The following is a 17,941-nucleotide window of genomic DNA, read 5'->3' on the forward strand; positions in this document are numbered from 1 at the left end:
GACTTCCCTTTTTCTTGGATTATTAGGAATCCTGTACTTAGTGAGTATTGCCCATTACAAATCGCTATGTGTATACATATAATGAGCTGAAACTACAAAGCTTGTTTTTGTGTTGATGAATAAAAAGTGTGGGCAAGTTGGCCTTTTTAAAAATATTTTTAAGAAATTCAACCCTATGACCTTAAATTAGATATGTGAGTAAAACAACCCAAAAGCATTGGACTGCTAGAATTCAGAATCTTGGAGTGTAGGAGGAACACTTAAATTATCATATGTTCTTTAAAGGGACAAGTTACTCATTTCTTAACACTTTTCATGCCATTAAAGTAATATTTCACCAGCAATGAGAAAGACAACCGCAAACTATAAGCAAAATTCTATCTGTCACTAAAGAATTTATATAAGTTCAGCATGTTGACTGGAAATGGGTAGCTGTTTAGTAAATAGTTTAACATTTACAGTACTACGCATCCGCAGCAATTTCCTAATGTTGTAAACCTGCTCAACATTTGGCAATAAAACCCTTTCTGATTCTGATACTGATTCTGATCCATCACTTCTTTCTATTTTGCCAAGAAGATGGTAAATATGTGGAGTGATTTGTTGAAATGTGCAAAAGCACTTTTGCACATTTCAGACAGACTGAACATTTCCAGATGAATGGTGCATAAAAACTTCAAGGCCCTTTTCTGTATTCACAATTTCATCAGACTTGACAAGATCCCCCAAACCTCCAGCCGAAATGCTCCTCCAAACCATGAGAGATCTTTCATCATGTTTTACAGATGACTGCAGACACCAGAAATGTTAAATTTGGATTCATTGCTGATATGGCATGTTTTTGGATAATGCTTGAGAATTTTACTTTCAAGCATTTGGACCTTACTCCCAAACTCATTTTTAAGGTTTTAAATTTATTTACTTGACCAAAGAGTTTGCATTATTATAATAGGAATGCCGAATTTAGGCTGGAAATACAAGACTGCCATCGTTCTGCCATCGTTTTTATTACTGCCACTTTTGTCTTTCAAAATAAAAGTATCAAACATTTAACCCTGGAGAACCCATGGGGTCAGAGCCGACCCCATTGGTTTTCTAGGGAAACCATGGGGTCAAATTTGAACCCATGGGTTCTCCAGGGTTAAACCTTAAACGAAACATTAACCAAACAAACAACATGCTTGTTACTACATTATTACCCCGGGTTCTGATCTGTTATTAACCAGTTACATAAATTTTAATATAATATCACTGAGCTTTGGATATTATTTTGGAAATTAAGCTTTAATAACTTGCTATTACCTTCTCGTTTCCACCCTACCCCCACTAACAGCACATTAATACTTGGCTGAAATAGAAAGTGCTACCCTTTTTCCTTTGTTGTTTGTGAGTTAGTTCTTTAATCCGCAATAGTTTATAATTAAACACCCCTCGTGTTTTACCCTCACAACTGCTTTTGAATAGAAAATACGTTGTTATTTGTCGATGTGTCTATATGTGGGTGTGTACACAATATGTTTCTTTGGCTACATCCTGAGAGAGCTTAAACCTCCTTCTCTCAGCATGGCTGTTGATTCCTTCACTCCAAACCGATTGGCCTGGGTCACAGTGAATCAGAAGACAACAGAGAGAAAGCCAGAATCACACATCCATCTGTTCTCACGTCTTTGCTTATCGTTGTCAGACAACTTATTAGAACAGCAGGTAAATGGATAAAACGGAAGAAAAAAAGTGAGCAAAAAGTGCTGCAAATGCAAGACAGTTCTTGAGGTTAAATCAAAAGATAGCATTCCTATTTTTAATTAACTGGGCTTAACAGTTTGCTCCTATTGGAAACATACCCTTAGGATTTGGATTTGTCTGTATCTTGGTTAGTTTGATGGCTGAAAACAGTTTTGATAGTCATGGCTAAATGGGGTAATTGTCTCAGGAAAGAAATCCCAAATCTAGATCGCCACTAAAAGTGAATCAATTATTCAACCGCCTGAGGATTGTCTGTCTAACGAATTTCATGGAAATCTGTACGTTTTTTTTTCTTTTTTAGTAGCATTGCAGACTATCAGACACAATAAATGACCCCCTTCTGCAGAGTTAATTATTTTAGTGGGTGCTTGTTATGGATATAAAAGGATTTTGTGAAGCTGTAAGGTTGACTGTAGGCAAATTTAGTCAACTATCTCTGGCAGTTCTCACTCAGTGTTGTTAACAAGACTTGGCAAAAGCTTTGAGATATTGATGTTGTTATATAAAGCCTAGTTTCTCCACTCTATAGTTTGGCAATATTCCCATAAGGACTGCATAAATAGAAAGTGTGTTAAATATGACAGATTTTTTAAAGGTAACACAAAGGTTATTTTGTGTGGCGACAAATGTTTCTTCCCCAAACAACTCTGTCATTTTCATTGAGTAAGGCACTTAACATTCCAATGGGAACAACTTTTTGCTGATTTATTGATCACAATAGGTGACCCTCGGGACACCTCCAAAATAACCAAATGCTAAAATGTTAAAATTCAGGGTTTCCCCTTTATCTATGGAGGAAAAGCCTAGAGGGCTATGTGAATGAGGCTTTATAGTAGTTGTATATGCATATAACAAAAATAACAACGAAAAATCAAATATTTTCTATTTTTCTCACAGTGGACATGGATTATTTTTCATTGCTATCAAATCATTCTTCAGACTCTTGTATATAAATGTTATGTGTACTTTTTGATACATATATTGTGCTTAGATAATCTCTGTAAGCATGTGGCAAATTGTCCTACTTAGCATAGCGATGGTGATGAGTGAAAAACTATTGTGACCTGTATCCACCACACCCTGGAAAAACCACAGTATGAAATTCATCTGTTTCTTTCTGCATGTAATATTTCTTTCCATGTAATATTTATTATTACCACTCTAATTGTTAGTGCTGATGATCTGAAGCAGTTTTTAGTGGGTCAGCACCCATTAGACTGTTTAAATCTGTCTGGGTTTAGCATGCCTAGTTTTTTGTTTAGTAAAGCTACTGAAAAATCGGTCTATATTGTTAAGCATTAGTAGTGCCTGGTGTGCAATCTACATATGAGATGTGCACCAATGCATATGTACCAATATGCCAACATAGTTGCATAACTATTTCAAGTCAATTGGCTTGTGTTACTGGCATCAAGTTTAAAAAAACAACTAAAAACATTTCCTAGTTTAACATTTAAAACATTTGATGGTCCATCAAATCTTTGATGGACTGTGAAAACACAATGTTAACACTTGTTGACATTGTGTTTTTTTTTTTAACCTTGCTTAAATGTTATTAATTTTAAAAGAACTCTACATAAATGTTGCTGAAGGATTTCTGTTATATTAAAAAATATATCTAAAAATGCAAAGGCCTCTTGCGCTTCCAATTTATACAACAACCCCCCCCCCCCCCGAAACAAAACACATCAACAGTTTTGCTCAGCAACACGTCAAAATGGAGAAAAAAATGTGTATGTAGAGATGAGATGGAGACCACTTTACAACTAGAAGTCTTTCAGCATACACTCTGTGTCTTGTATTATGCTGCTTTACAACATCAACTCATCACCCAGAGTGCATTTCTGCCTAGAGGGTGTAAAGGGACATGGCCTTAGAACAAATGCCTCAGTGTAAACATAAAGGCTCCAACAAGCTTATATGAACTGTTCTTTAAGTCTCTGTGGATTCATGTGAGACTGGCAGTTAAAAACGTGGCTTCTGGCACATTGTCATGTGGATGATTGCAAAAAGAGATTGTACACCTAGTAGTTGTTTATGGCATGGAGTAGTTTATCAAAGAACCTTTTTTAAAAAAAAAAAAAAACATGAAACAGATATACATACTACTAGTACAGATGGTACAGCATGCATAAATTTAAACACACCACAATATCTACCTTAATTGAAGCCACTAAATCATCTGATAGACCTTGTAGGTCAGCCTCAAAATCTTTGGTTGCCACAACATTTGTGCTGAACTGGCTGTGCTCATTTAGTTAAAGGAGGAGCAAAGGTAGATCAATGAGTACAGCTCAGTAAAGGAATGACCTGTTTATGCAAGCTAATGGCTCCCAGAGCAGTGTCAGTGCATGTAATAGGTCCCAGTAATGTCTTCCTTATACCATTTAATTTCTCTCTCTCTCTTCTTCCACCTCTCCCAAAGGAAATCTTTATCACAGGCAATATAACTCTGGCTTCTTCAGTCGCTTCAGACAACTTTACTTTGACATTATAGGCCAGCATGATGACCTAATATGTATTAATATGTATACTAGCATAGACAATCTACAGGAAATGTATATATTCAGTATTAGCCTAGGTCTTTACAGAAATATGATAAAAATAGACATTTTTTTCCTGTTTTAACACAGAAGTCAAATAAGAAAAATTTAAAATTAAGTTAAAGGAAATTATATTTTATTCACATAGCATGAAATCACAACAACAGTTACCTCAATGAGCGTTATATTGTAAGGTAAAGACTCTACAATAATAAAGAGAAAACCCCATAAAAATCAAAAGTCCCCGAAGCACTTGGTGACAGTGGGAAGGAAAAATTTCCTTTTAACAGGAAGAGACCTCTGGCAGAACCAGGCTCAGGGAGCCATCTGCCACAACCGGTAGGGAGCGAAAGGAGAAAGACATGAGAAAGACACACTATGGAAGAGAGCCAGAGATTAATAATAACTGATGATTAAGAGTTGTGTATAAACACATAGTGTGTGAAAAAAGTGAGTGAGTGAAAAGAAACACTCGCGGGAATCCCACAGCAGTCTAGGCCTAAGCGAGGCAGGATAACTAAGCGAGGATTTAGTCACCTGATCCAGCCCTGACTATATGCTTTGTCGAGAAGGATAGTTTTAAGCCTAATCTTAAATGCAGAGGGTATTTGTTTCCCAAATGTAAACTGGGAGCTGGTTCCACAGAAGATAGGTCTGAAAGAAAAAAGGAAGCTTGATTAGACCTTACTGTCACTCCTAAAATGATGTTAGAATATTAATCGGTTTCAGGGAGTAATAATTTAATAATATGTGTTAAATGTTCCAGAAGTCAATCCTTGAAGAAGTGCATTTATCTTAAGTTTCTCGAAAATTACAATACTTTGTAGAGGACAGTAACTGCAATTATGTGATGGACAGGTGACCTGCTCAGGGAGTAATCTGCCTCTCACTCAGTGACAGAGGGATAGGCACCAGCACCACCGAAGCCCTAAATCGGATAAGGGGTACCACATGTTATTGTTGCAGATATTCTTTGAGTGCAAAATGCTCGCTGTGATATATAATAAGTTTATGAAATTACAACAAAATCATACATAATGTTATTGGTGTCTATAGGATAACCATAGTCAAAGAAAACCAACCAGGTGTTTCAGGCCTATTAGCACACAAACATTTTTTTTTTAATTTTATGTTCTCTGAAAATATTTCATGATGAAAATAAAAGATAGCAGATGTAAATGAAGCATAAGAGGAACCTAATGGAACTTCAGATGATGATGTCACATCCAGAAGATTTCATCAGACTTAGAGAAATAAATTATTTAGATACAGAGCATCTCCTGAGCATGCTAGAAGTAACTGTGTAGGAGTTTCTTTCTGTTGTCTTATGAGAAAATCTTTGGTGATTTGTTTGTTTGTTTGTTTGTTTGTTTGTTTGTTTTGTAGATTAAACAAATCGTAAGTGCTTTCTCCACAACAAAAATACCTGCATAAATCAAAAATTGCAGACAGAAACATTCCATGTTAAAGTCTACAGTAATAAAAGAGAAAGAATAGAGTAAAACAATACTGTAGCTGATGTAGTTAATTGTGAATTAATACAGCTGAGCAGTTCTGATATGCTGCCACATGTCAAAATAATATGTTGTTGCAGGTTTTGTTAAGAGACAAAGTTGTGAGTATTGTCATGGTTATTTGCATCTTAACAGGTTCCACCACCCTTGTGACTAACACTGTTATCATGTGATAACATTGTGGTTCACAGCCATACCCCAAACACATAATTTCTTAATTAGTTTCTTCAGTGTTGCTAAGCAATTTCAACTGTACCAGCAGATACAGGAGCCAGAAAGAAACCGTTTTAATCAACACTTACTCCATCATGCTCAGGTTAGGTTCAGAGAGACACCAGTTTTTCTACATCATCAACGTGTGATGTCAATAGGTTGCAACTATTTTCTGCGTATTAATGTAAAATGTGTTTAAATATTTAGATTGCAAGTTAATGAGGGTTTTACAAGTTTGTAGTGATAATGGTCACAAATACATTAGGTTGGCTGTTTCCACCTGTGGTGGATGGAACAAATTTCATCTCTCCTAGGTTCCATCAGATTTTCCCTCTTATGTGATTTCTCATTTAAGAAGCAGGTAGTCAGTCTCAGCTGGGGCCATCCTCAGATGTTCTGCCCCAGTGCCACCCTGATTCGATGATTGGTGAGCAGAATAGTGATCAATCCCTGCACCTAAAAATGGAAACGGACAACCATAACCACAGATATAAGAGCTATAGAGGTACTCGTTGCTCTGTTACCATGGCAACACTGGGGGGGGGGGGGGGGGGTGGGCATCATCATCAGCTCTCTGAGATTGGCTGTTGGTGCTATGGTGCAATGGTTCAGCTCAGTTGGTTGTTCTGCCCTCTGACTGGCATGGATAGTGGTTCATTCTACCTTGATCTGGTGGACAATCAGCAAATTCCTAATGGGCAAATGGGAAAGGCTGTATAATTGACACATTAAAGCCTAATCACATGAAACATGAAAAGAATAATTCATGATTCAGTTACGTAAAAGCCATGTCAGACTTTACCATTAAGGAAGCATCCTTTGTCTGTGCATCTGTGTGTGAGTGCACTCGTGTGTGTGTGTGTGAATCACATATGGTCACATGTTTCTCACCATTCAGTCTCAAATACAAATTAGGCATAAATACATTCATTAGAACTTTATAAATAAAAGAAAAAATAATATAAACTTTATATATTGTGCTTGAAGTAAATTTTCCTTTATCATACAAAAATTACACTTCTGTAATTCTGTAAACTATGATAGTTGTTCCTACAACTCACAGACAGACATGCAGTATACACATCACAAAACCTAGCTGATGAATTATTACTGACATGGTAACACTGTCACCAAAACAAGTGAATTCCCTAATGGAATATTGTATGTTCAGTATCATATAGTCCACTAAAACATGCAATATACACCATATGCACGCACTAACGCAAACACATGAATGCTTCCACACACACACACACACACACAACACTGTGAACCTTCGTGTTGTCTTGCTCCCCTGGGTCTACTTACAAAGCTCTTTCCCAGCAATGCAGTAAGACTGTTGATGCTCTGGGAAAGTGTCAGAATAACAGAAGAGATAGTTACTACATTGCTCAGACTGCCCTCAGGGTAAGGATATCTCTCAAACAAAATCAATAGTAGCCTGCAACAAATAAAACTCATCAGCGTTATTATATGTGAGTCACACGTGTGGTTTCATGCTCACTAATGAGAAGGTCCAGGCATCCTCTGACTGTTTGTAAAGCCTCAATTCCTTTGCACTAATTTTATATGTTGGCTTCTTCACATATAATAGATGTTTTATTGTGCATTTTGGACAAAAAGACAACTCTAAACAATACAAAATCTGGTTCCTCAAGAAACAACAACTCAAAAGGCTTTTTATCTTTTTTTTTCAACAAACTGTGTCAGCTTCTCAACTATATCATTTTCTTTCTCTTTTTCCCCTCTCTTGCTAAGATGCACTACAGCCAAATCAACTGGGCAGCCAACACATTTTACCTATAGGAGCTGCTCAGCCATGGAAACTCGTGACATGAAGTTCCTGGCACACGGTTTTTGTGCTGATTTTAATGCCTAGGAGATTTTAGAGCTCTGCAGTTACTGAGTCAGCAGAGCGTTGGTGACTTTTGCACACTGTGTGCGTCAGCACTCAGCAACCCTGCTCTGGAACTTTATGCGGTCTGTCACTTCATAGCAGAACTGCTGTGGTTCCTAAATGCTTCCATTTTACAATAATACCGCTTACAGTTGACCGTGGAATATTTATTTAAACAAATTGCACAAATTGACTTGTTGCAGTGGTTACAATGCCACACTCAAATTCAGTGAGCTCTTTAGAGTGACCCATTCTTTCACAAATCTTTAAAAACTCTATGCACCTCAGCTAGTGGTTGTGAAAACACCTGGATTCTAAGACTAAGTGGTGTGGCTCAGTCGTCTTCTTTTTCTTTTGGCAGGTCCGTTTAGAGGTCACCACAACAGATTATCTTCTTTGATTTCACACTATCCCTAGCGTCTTCTTCTATCACATCAACCCTCTGCATGTCCTGCTTCACTACCTCCATGAAAATTTCTGTGGTCTTCATTTTTATCTGCTGCCTGGCAGCTTGATATTCAGCTTCCCTTGACCTATATATATCCACTATCCATCCTCTGCACATGTCCAAACCATCTCAGTCTTGCCTTTCTAACTTTGTCTCCAAACTGCTCAACCTGAGCTGTCCCTCATATATACCACTTCATCCAGGGTACCCTAGAATTCCTCTTTCTGTTCTAATTGACATCCAACTTGTGGGGAATAAGCCCTGGCAATATTCAACACCACCTCTTCAGTTTTAGCGACAAACACGTGACCCTATCTGACTCTCTCTTCACTTTCATAATATTCCCTACATTTAAAATCCTCACTGTCATGCTGCTTCCTAACACACCTTACCCCTCTCCTCTTCCTTTTCCTTTGGGAAAGAGTGGCAAAGTTTCCAATCTGTTGGCCCATGACCTTCTTGATTCAACTCTTCTCATTTATCGGGGCTTGGGACTGGCAATAGAAGCATGCTGCCTTAGTGTGGCTCAATACTTTTGTTCATGTAGTATACTGGAGTTCACTAAATATTTTCTGACTACTAGCAATTTTACATTTTCTAAGTAATTCAGACTGTAATGTTTCCTAGTGCCCATGGCAAAATGTAATGCAAAGCATCTAAACATTCAAAAACGGTGCCATCGCTTTCATATGTAAATTTAAATTTATTGTGTGCAAATAACAGACTTTTTATGACTGTGAAGAATAATCCATATAAATAATTTATTTGTTACATAAAGTGCTAACATAAATGCAAAAGAAGATGGATATTTGATGTAATCATGCACTTAACAGGTTCTCAGGTGCCGATTTTATAATGCATTGGCGTGCAGCATACAGTGGTTGCAATAGCAGTAATGAATTTCAGACTTAGGACAATCTAAAAAAAAAAATGCACGCTGACAGGCATCAAGTCCATGTTTGTTTGTTTGTTTGTTTTTTATTTCTAAAAATCACATAGACATTGAAAAAACACTTGCCCAAACAGGTCTGCATGTGTGCTGGTTTCTAGCTGCTAATACCTGTTTAATATGCATTTACCCAGAAAGCACATGTGTGTGCATGCTTGTGTGCATGTGTCCATGAGTGCTTCTCTGTTTATCTTTCTCTCCCTCAACTAAATTCTTTTTATAGGAGCATCCTCCCACGGGCCTCAGCAGGTTTAGCAGGTGTTAACCTCTCTCTGGGAGGCTCCCTCTTGAGGCAACACACCATCTAGCAGAGCAACACATCTCATTCCCAGAGTAGCCTGCAGTCTGCCAGTCATGCGGGCAGAGATGATGGACAGGCAGATGACTCTCCATCAGCTTCAAAATAATATAATGCTCCCTGCTCCCTGTGGAGAAAATAACATGTTAACTTTATTAAAGTTCACGTGGTAGGTTGTTCATTTCAAGTCCCAAGATTTCTGATTTTGGTTCTTATATGGCGACTTCTATAGAAGATTGACCCCAGATTTGTGATCATTTTCTGGGTCACCAAATCAAACATCTACCAAGGCTCTGAGCTCGACCTTTTTTCAGGTAAAGGGTTGATTTGTGCTCATGTTCTCTCATTCTCTTCTTCTCTCTCTTTTCGTTTTACTGTTAAATAACTGTTAAATGTTACTGTTAAATAATAATAATTTATTGATGTATTTAATATATATTGTACACTGTACACTGTACATTGTACACTTTTATGATACTAAAGTTAGAGCACATTTATCTTGTGTCATGACACTGGTTATGTGAGAAAAGATCTAACCCCAGGTTAAATAATAAAGATAATTAAATGCTACACATTGTATGTGTAATGTGCGTGTATTATTGGGCCTGGGGTAGTGAGCTTTCATAAGACCAGAATTATACATATAACCACTGTTGTGGGATTGTTGGACACCCGCTTTTCAATTTTCAGCAAGTAGTTTAAAAGTTGATCCATTGTCATATGCTATTGTCTGATGTGTTTAGAAATGCCATGCATGTCACATTTTAAGCACATCTCGTGGCACTCTTGTGTTACTTTAGTGCAATAAAACACATACCACAATGCAGCTGTGGTGAATCGGTGAGGCCTATAATTATGGTCACGCTGGATGTTAGAGAAAAGGTCAGACTTAAACCAAGGGATGTTACACTGTTCCTGGGACTTTTTCTTTCTTTATGTGTTGTGTGTTGATACAGTTAGGCATTTATATGTCTAAAATAGCAGCTCTGTTTTCTCCTGAAGACACAACTGTCAATAAAACACACAGACTGATATAGAGAAGCATGTAAATTTTATTCAAACAAAACGTAGTAGACCACCTTATTGAGGTTTATAATGTAAACATATATAGTTTTAACTAATGCCTGTCAGCCCACAGTTACATTGCAAGATACAAATCTAAGAGTTCATAGACTTTGTACATTACTATCAGTTAATGGAATTCAAAAATCAAGATAGAGAAGATAGAGAGAGAGAATATCTAATTTCATATTCTATCTAATCCATTTCTCTCGGGTAACAGAGAATAGCATGTGCCGCTGTGGCTATTTTTAGCTTCATTCACACACTGTTTTGCATTCAAGCATGCAGAGAGATTTGTGGCATTAAAGCTGAACTTTTCAAAGCTAGTGCTTTCATGGTTGAACATAACTGTCTAATTAACAAATGTTTTCCACTACTTTTTCTAAACCTATACAACCTCTTATCCACAGATCAGTTGAGTAGGGGGAAAAAAACTTCTTTAGGGTCACCACTATAGATCATCTGCTGTTCACTACATTCATGAATCTTCTGTGTGGTCTTCCTGTTCTCCTCCAGCCTGTCAACTCTGTATTCAATATACCTTTTTCCAGAGCATCTCAGTCTGGACTCTTAACTTGTTCTCTTCACCACTCAACCTGAACTGTCCTACTAATACACTCATTTTTAATCCTGTCCATCCACATGACTCCAGATCTTAGCATCTTCAACTCTGCCACCTTCAGCTGTGCCTCCTGTAAAAAGGCAATTTATTTCATGCTCGAGAGCCCATAGATCTGACAGTTTTATCCATAATAGCAAATAGGCATGGGATTAGTGCAAACTGATTCAGCTGTGTGGTGTACTATCAGCTATGATAACTGTACCTGTATACATTACTATTGTCACACTGTTCTGGCTGCATTATAAGTGTACATATGTAAATCATAATGAGGGAATATGATATAAAAATTAAAATAAAATAGACCATTGGCTTTGGTGTACATTTCAAATTTAAAGTGATCTTTATATATATATTACTAAATCCATTATTATTTGTTAATTAAACACATTGTAACTTGGAAATATATGTGTACAAATGCCTCAATTTATTTACCCCAGGTGGCTTCGTCCCCCAGGAATCCCTTACTTTTGATGTTTTCACTGGCATGATGTGGCACCTCACAGTGTGTTCTGCCTTTGGCATGGTTTTCCCACTTAATTCCAAGAGAGAACTTTATGGTTTTGTGCCTTTGAATATGCAAGTAAGTGGGATAATTCACAGCTAACGGTAGCTTACTCACTGGAAGAAGCTGAGCTCAGCTTCATGTTTCTTTTTTCTTTCTCTGCAGGAGAGCAAAGCCCTAAACTACAGTAAGAGAGGAACAGAGACTTTTAGTCTTAGCTCAGCAACAAAGGGATAGTAAGCTGATACCTGGGGCTAAGTGCAAGAGTGATCATATTGAATAATAGCAGACAGTGAGTGGTTATGTTGTTAAGGATGCAGTAAAACTATTATTGTTACAGTATCATAGTAAAACAGCCAGTCATATAAAGCCCTGATCTCCAACATTTTCACACCCTTTTACAAACCTCCAAGCTTATTGGTCATGCTGTACATTTTTATGCTGAGAAGGAATTTAACAGTTTAATTCTTGCTTTACATTATGGAAACGTTTTTGTGTGTTTGTTAATTAGGTCAAAAGCTGTCAAACAGATTTATTACAGTCACTATAGAGAAGTATAAGTAAAGGTATAGTGCTCCAAGAGTGCAAACCCCCATCAAAGAAGCTCACTCTTTTCTTCTAATTTAAATGGATAGAGATAGTGTTGTTTCAATGTTTAGTAAAAAATGTCAAAAAATTCAAAATCACGTTTCAATTAACACGGGGTCAACAAGAATGAAAAAAGAGATAAATAATAAGTAATATATAACATAATGTAAGTACATAAGTAATAAAAAACATGGGGATGGGTATGGTATGACAGCTGCAAGTAGCAGTCAAGTGTCAGGTGTTGCATTTGGGTAATCTGAAGGCTTGACTAAAAACTGCTCTATAATCTCGCGATCTGTGCAGCCACATCCCTGTGCCATCTGCCGTAAAAAGGAGATAGCTGGTGTGGTGGATGGCTGTGATCAGTCATAGTATTTTGGGCCTTGCAGGAACTGCTGGAGGTAGAAGTCCTTAATGGCAGGAAGGCTGTTGCCAGTAATGTTCTCTGCTACCTCCATCAGTCTCTGTAGTGATTTCTGGTTGTTGGCAGAGCAACTCTCATACCAAACTCTGATGCAGCCCATCAGCAGGCTCTCATTTGTGCTCCTGTTGAAGGTTAAGGAGATGTTGGCGTGCATGCCAAACCTCCTAAGCCTCCTTAGGAAATGACGCTGATGAGACTTTCTGATCACAATGTTCGTATGAGGTCTCCAGGAGAGATCCTAAGTAATGATATATGCCTTTATGTTTTGAGTAAAAAACAATGGCAGTAAGAAAACTAGTTTTAAATAACTTTCCATAGTGTTATTATCCCTTTGACCTTTAGCTATTGACCTTAAAGGAGAGGTCAGAAGTCAGATGTCACATGATTTATATTGAATATATACAACACACTTGAAAGAATCATAGTTCCTAAGTTATAAGACCTTTTGGCAATTTTTAATCAATAAATTATTAAGTTGACCTTGGTGGATGTAAGCCAGATTTTAATGAATTGTTAACACGACCCCATTCTACACCTCTACAAAGTTTTCTCAGAATTTATTCAACATTTTTCAAGCTATCATGTTTACACACATAATGAGATGTGACACACATGCCCACACGCATTCACGCAAAAGCTACCAAAAACAAAACCTCCTTTTCTGAGGTAACAACTTCTTGGTTTATACACCTCCTGATCAACAGCAACTGTTAACCCACACGGAAAGTACTTTATATCAAACAGTCTTCTTTTTAATTCTTGAAGTTCTCATTGCAGTAATTGAAAATCAGTAATCAGTGATTTCATCAGTGATGAAGTCGCCGGTTCACTAACAAAGAGAATGGCTTGAAGCATTAATATGAGCTGAGCTGAATTAATGTTCCACTTTTTACGGAACAAGGCTTAACTGCAGACACACCAACAGTAATATGTAACAAAAATCCTTGTGAGGTTATAATGGTCCAGTTTTACCTTGTTTGATGGAAAAGCTATTGTCCATCAAATTGCACAAAGGATAATTACAAAAGATGAGGATATACCTCCACAATAGATGCTGATAAACTCTCTACAGTATAATTAAAGCTAGTTACAATATCACTTTAGCTAGTTCTTTTCAAATTCTGTTCTCTGTTCACAACTGACTCAGTGTGTTCTTCTATTCCCTCTGGACAACCATGTTTACTTCTTCGTGTGTGCTTTCTTGTCTGTCACTTAAAAGCCAGTTTTGTTGCTTATTTCTATGATAAAGTTCTAAGTTTTGAAAATTGAGATTCCCATCCAATTTTAAGACTGCTTTTACAATTTGTTAGAATTTAAAAATCCAAAATATGCTATTCCACATAGACTGAATATGTTTTCTTTTTCTTGTGTCATCTGCAAATCTGTGTTGTTGACTGTATCTTACCTGCCCACATGTATTCTCTCCCCTGTGACCTTTTACTTACCTGCATCGAGTCCCTCAAAGCCTCATTATGTTTCCTGTAACTGCATGTACCTCTCTTCAGAGGGACGTGCTTGAGTGTTCTGGCCTTTCTAATTAGCTTTCATGTTTCATCCGGCTTATATGATTGCATGCTGTCCATTTAACTACAGATACAGTTGAGTGATGTGTAGCTGATACTACCCAAGACATTATAAGGAAGAGAAATAACACATATTGTCAAAAAAAAAGACATATCTCATTATTTTTTTTTTTAGCATTTTTGTCTTTGCTGATGCCTCACCTGACATGGTCTCAGTGGAAGGTTAGCTGTCAGGAAACCATTCATAAGTAAGGGAAGCAGAGAGAAAAGGCTGAAGTGTGCTGAAGGCTGTGTTGAAGATTATATGTGATACAAAATATCGAATTTAAACCTTGTTATATTTAAGCCTTGTACACTGAATTTCCATGTTTGCACGTTTCAATTAATCACAGAACCTATTCTCATTTACATAGCAAAATGTAAAGGAAATATGCAGCAATGCAAAGAATACATTTTCATATAATCCAACCAATAACAGAGAAAGTGATATATTATTATAGGGTTTTCAGAAGCGTCAACTTTCCAACTAGATTTCATCTTTTCTGTCGATTGTATTTGTAAATCAGTTTGTAATATTTCAGATTATTTAAATAAAACCCAACTGGAAAGTTTAAGTTTTAAACCCTTTGAACAGCAACGTTATTACACATGCACGGCACACAAATCACATTCTCACAAACCTATGTATGTATTCCTGATTTGCCTTTGTGTATTTTTTTTCTCTCCTTAACAGCTTTTCCTTCTCATTTCTTCCCTCACACACTCACACCCAGCATTATTCTGTTATTCAAATACACAGCATGATTTAACTCTTAACCACGCTGTCTCTCTCACACACATACCAAAATATCTTGAATTGGCTTTGCCTTTGAGCCTTTGCCTTTTCTTTTTTTTTCCTTCTTGAGACCAGTTGCTCAAACCCTTAAGGCCTCACTGTTAGCTGTACAGAAAAATAGAGATGGAGCAATTGAGATGAGAAAAAATTCCAGCCCATCCTCCTCCTTCTCTCTGTACAGCTCCTCTAAGAAAACACTTTGTTTGTTTCAAAGGATGCTGAGAAGCTTGGGCAGCAGATGTGAGATTTTGTGGAAAATGACAAGTAATGAATCTCTTCCACAGTGTTCTAGTCACATAGTATATGATGTTCTGCTGCCTCTTATGCGGATGCTTCCTGTTCTCCCTCTTAAGTCTGTACATAAAAATAATATTTAGAAAACTCGTGTGTGATTCAAATCACGAGGCAAGTTGTGATTAATTGTGTACACTATTATGTGAACACTATGACTCAATCATTGGATTGAGTCATAATGGTAATTCAGAAAAGACTATTTTATACCTTCTTGGAACCATCATCCTCTTCTTGCTGATAAAGAGCAATTTTGCAGTTGTACTGGTTGAGCCAACTACAGGGATTTACCATGGCAAAATAAGAAATGTGGTGCTTGCAAAGGTGAACTAGTTTACAACAAAAGAAAAGAGCAAGTAGACAAGCAGAAAACAACATTGGGGGAGGTCTGAGAAAAACAGAGAATTAATGGATGGCATGGAGGGGAGAGACAAACGAAATAAGCTGAGAGAAGAAATGGGTGAAGTGTGCCTTCTTTCTTTTACAGTTGCCATGGACACCAAGAAAGCTGAGTTACTGCTGTGTAAACCTTTTACAATGAAAAACACATATGCACAATAAAATGCCATCATAATTGTCATCACCTATGTCTCTCCACTCCTAAAACTCCCACCTTCTTGAGTTAAAGAAGAAAAAGAAAGGATTTCACATAAATGCCTGTTATCACAAGGCATTTGGGGCAGGTCAAGTGGACTCAGCATACATCTGCTGAGTTGGGTCCTCAATTCAAATGAGGTAAAACTAACAACACAAACACCACAAAAAAATCACTGAGAGGGAAAAAAGGGATGAGCGCAGCACATCATTTGCAAGACAGCAGTGCAACAGGATAAATGCACTCGTTAAAAAGTTGTGTTTATCTTTGATGAGAGCTGACTGCTGGGCTCTTTATTCTTGGTGGAACAAGCAAGAAAATCATCAACACAGCAAGCCCATTTATCTGTCATTTCTCTCACCCTGTCATCCTTTTCCTTCAGAATTTCTTTTCCCTTTTTCCCTTTTAAAATTATAGCTATCAGCGTGTTTGAGATCTCGAAGCTGTAATATATAAATAAAAAACTATGTATATAAGAAAACACTATTTCCTAACTACTATCCCCCCCACCTCCACATTCCCATTTACGAGTTCTCCCCATACATCATTTCATATCATAGAGGAGATTACTTTTCATTAAATGTCATTAGCATATATGTCTTCTGTGGCTTTGTGTCCGGTTCATTACTTTATCTACTCAAGTGTAATGATGTGAATTGGATAACCACAAGGATTATATTCCATAATAAGTCAGCTTGTCTTTTGTAGAAATAAACTCAGCAAAGGTGAAACTAACACCATATCACAAAAGAGTATAGTTAATGAAATACATGAGTGACAGCACATTACAGCTTATCCAAAGAGAACTACACTCCAAAGTTATAAAAGTGTCAGTTGTTTAATATATTTATTTTTTTTTACATTTTGCTTATCCTATGCAAGTTGACAGCTAGGAGAGAAACACTGTTGTGAAACAGATGTTCTTTTTTGGTTTGTGGATAATCAATATTGACATTAGCTGTCCCTTGAGAAATATATTATGTTTTGCTGTTGATTGTAATTTAAAATTAAGCAACACGGAAAGGATTAAAAATAATATCAAACAAAGACAGGGCGATACATAAACACATCCTACTTGAATGTGTGGGCACCCATACTGTTTCTGTCTTATAGTCTGTGGTAGCCTCTCTGTGGTAATGGGTTTCAGAGTTTCTTTTCCACTATTTGTTTTTTTTGTTTTGTTTTGTTTTCTGAATACGAGAAGTACGTAGTTTTCACTTTGGAGTTTCAAACATTTTTTTTCTAAAACTTTATGTAGTGCTTGGGCTCTTGACAAATCCCCAACGGTCACAACAACACAGCTTCCGTTCAAATCACTGTTACGTGCAAAAAGAAAAAAAAAAATCTTGCTTCTAGCCTGAGCAGTACCCCAAAGAGTTGTATGTGAGGATCAAACAGCTGGAACGGACATTAAACGGTTTTTACCCCAGCTCCCTAATCATTGTACTATAAGATCCATCCCATGTGTTAATAGCTCAGGCAGCTGTCCAGAGAATTCGCAGGAATGAGTGAGCATAATGCATCCTGCCTCCTGCATGCTGCTCGACCACTGAACAAAACCGCACTATGTGTTTCCAGTACTTACACCTGACCAGGAGAATCTACTGAGCGACGTGTGAGAAACTTCAGAAAATGCCTAGACCGGATCGGGGAGTTCGACGAGTGCAGAAATGGGCAATAGATATAAGGTGGAAAAACCTTTATTTATTTATTTTACAGAATCTGTCGCAGCCAACTGAAATCGCCATGAAATCCATAAATCGGGTAATTCGAACTTACATTAACAGCTGTTTCACGTTATTCAGAGGTTGCAATAACTAGTCGTAAAAATGAGGGCCAATAACCCAGCTTTTAAAGTGGTCATTCAAGTTGGCATGGCAACTAAACTGCTTGG

General features: G+C 37.2%; 1 long non-coding RNA gene across 1 annotated transcript; it reads right to left on the reverse strand.

The window, feature by feature from the left end:
- LOC120721206 lies at positions 1–1,301 on the reverse strand. The gene is made up of 3 exons (XR_005693130.1): positions 1,048–1,301; positions 499–501; positions 1–13 (listed from the first exon to the last, which is right to left on the reverse strand). It is a non-coding gene; the product is annotated as an uncharacterized LOC120721206 (long non-coding RNA).
- Between the last annotated feature and the right edge of the window lie 16,640 nt (positions 1,302–17,941).

This window comes from Simochromis diagramma, unplaced genomic scaffold (assembly GCF_900408965.1).
Source record: "Simochromis diagramma unplaced genomic scaffold, fSimDia1.1 OVJJ01000603.1, whole genome shotgun sequence".
Lineage (NCBI taxonomy): Eukaryota > Metazoa > Chordata > Actinopteri > Cichliformes > Cichlidae > Simochromis > Simochromis diagramma.